We start from the raw sequence: 2888 nt of genomic DNA on the forward strand, positions 1-2888 counted from the left end.
TCCTTGGCTACTGTTGTCAATTCTGGGATGTTCAAGGAATGTGACTTTAACTTATGCAGTTAGGTCTCTTTCTACATAAATGACATAGACTCTTTAATGCTAATTGATCTTTGGCTGTGTGACTGTAGATTAGTTATTTAAAACTACAGCCTTAGCTGAGTAAAATTGCCAGAGGGCTCCAAGAGCTGTTTTCTTAGTGTAGTAATATTCTGGGCCACCATGTCAAAATCCACAGTAAGGAGGAATCAAAGCTTAATTAACAACAGAAGCAACAGGTTTAAGGAGAGAGCTGAGAGCCTTGGCTTTCTTTTTTTTGTCATAGAAATGATATCTGATGTGCACCTTATTAACAATCTTGTATTTTATAGCACTGGTATTTTTATAGCGTCTCAGGTGCAGTAAAGTGTCTTAAGAGAAACATTCGGGTTTAGCTGGAAAAAGAACAAAGAAAAAAAAATCCCATAGCGTTGTTGTTGCTTTTTGCAGTTACTGATGCAGAAGCTCAGAAATTGTAAGTGACGGAGGCATCACCTGGCAAGGCAGCTGTTTCCTGGGTTGTGTTTTCTTGCCAGTTCATTCAGCCAATTGCTTTAAGTAAAGGAAGAACCTAGTCTGCCCAGCAAGAAGAAAACGCAATCATAAGCGAGTGTCGTGGTTCCTGTTTACTCTTAGCCAGACAGCTAGGACAAACTTTCTCTTATAGCCTGCTTTTTTTCCCTTTTTTGAGTAAGAAACGATCCTACAATTTATTAGCAAGTCTGAGGATTAATCACCCTCTCTCTGCATTAAGTGTCGCTGCATTCCTTAGTGTGTTGTACGATGTCAGTGAATAGCTGGAATTCTTAGATTAAAACACTTCCTGCTTTGCTCAGACTCATTCTGTGCGCAAAAACCTGTTTGTAAAGAACACCAAGATACAGTGCAGAAAGAAGCCTTTAACTGTCAGCGTTTTTTCTGTAGCTGTGTACTCAGTGCCCGTGGTTCCCCTTTTCCCAGGAAAGGCAGTCTAGCTCCGGACAGGAAACTATTATCAATTAAGTTGCCCTCATTGGGGGCAGCTGCATCAGCTTTTTGCTGCAGATCTCCTCTTGCATGCTAAAGGAGGCAAGCAGAAAAATGGGATCTGGATCTTTTCAGTTTGTGATTAACCCTTTTTTCCCAATAGAAGAGAAAGGCACTGTTGCTCTTTCAGGTATGTATGATACTGACACATTTAAAGTAGGGCAAAAAAATATAGCCCAGGCTGATGGATCTCATTACTTCTTTGCCCTTATAATGCTTTCAGCCTTCTGCAGGGGGGATGGCTGTTATCTCTGTGGTGCAGGTGAAGAAACTAGGGCATTTCATTTATACTTTGATATACTTCATATATACATTTTTCCCTAGGGAAGCACAGCAGTTTTACCAGAAGTGGCAGGGAAGCATTTTGTATTTTGTAGCTAAATGTTGTGTGTTTGGGGTGGGGGAGTTGATAAAGAAATCATTGCATGGCGACAGCTTAAAGGCTTAGGTTTTCAGTCACACGGAGTATCTGGTGTCTGCCTTTGGAAAAAGGGGAACAATGCAAAAAGCACTTGTAAAAGCAGGACCAGAGAGGTGGTGGTTAAGATGGCTTTGCTTTTGCTGGTTCTAATGTAAACCTCTGCACACTTCCTCCCCCAGGGCTGAAGAGCGCTGTTGTGTTGGTGCAGCAGGCAGGACTATTCCATCCCGGGAATAATGAAGATCCATAGCACTGCTCAATACTGCTTTATATGCAGGAAGTTAATCTTTAGTATCACTGGGTCTGTACCTTTCCAGAGGTGTAAATAGCTCTTCTGTGCTCCTTTCATGGTCTTCTCTCCAACAGATACTCTTTTTGGGACGCCTATGATGCAGGCATTTAACTGCAAAAACTTTAAGTGGTTAAGGGAAACTTTAAGTAGTTAAATAGGCAGGAAACAAAAGGGGCTCCCATTAGGCACTGGAGTGGCAAATCACTCTCCGGTTTCCGAACTGATGAGTTGCAAGCAAGTTGGCTTGTTAGTTAATGTCTTTGTAAGGAGCCCTCAGGAAGTGCTTCCTGGGACTTCCCTGATGAGAGCAATCAAGAGACCTAGCTGAAGAGTGATTGGCCTTGCATGCAGATCCAGATGTGGTAGGAGCAAAGCAATGGCTCTTGCGGGGGGGAGGTGGGTAGGCAGCACGCCGGGAGCCCTCTCGGGGTGTGGTGGGGGACATCATGCTGACTAAAAATGTGTAATTCTTTTCTTGGTACTTGAAGCATCTGAGCATTTGTGAGGGAAAGTATGATTTCTCCAGAAAGTCGTCAGACCCTTGTCTTTGCTTTTCCCTGCAGCGAAATGCTGCCTGCCTCCCCCAGAGTGAGCGATGTAGCCCCGTTGCCTGACGTTATGGGCCTTGTGTGGGCCAAAGGCTCTGCTGCCGGGCTGGCTGCAACTGTTACTGCACTCATAGGTCTGCCATTACCGCTTCTCGTTAAATGGCCTACTTTGTGGCTGTGAGGATAACAGCTCCAGTGCTGAGAGAGCGAGGAGCTCTCTCTTCCGTCCACCTCAGGTGTTTCAAACTCAGGGGGAGGCATGGAGTTCAGCCTGTCAGCTGGCTGCACGTGGCTGTGGTCTGCTTTCCCAGCATGGGCAAGGCTGGCCCAGTCTGATCCCAGTGCGCTTTGCTCTGAGCACCTCTGGAGAAGCAGTTCGTTAGCATGGTCGCCTCATTAATGGGTTGGGCTGTGGCTGTTCCCCACACCTGTGCAGCACCTTTGTCCTCAGCTAAGGAAGGTGGATTGGAAGTGGTTGGAGGGGCAGGAGAAGAGCTTGTGGTCACGCGCTGTGGTTGGGAGTCTATGGTTGAACGGGCAGCACTGTCGTGTGGAGCTGCGCTGT

Source organism: Apteryx mantelli, chromosome 18 (assembly GCF_036417845.1).
Source record: "Apteryx mantelli isolate bAptMan1 chromosome 18, bAptMan1.hap1, whole genome shotgun sequence".
Lineage (NCBI taxonomy): Eukaryota > Metazoa > Chordata > Aves > Apterygiformes > Apterygidae > Apteryx > Apteryx mantelli.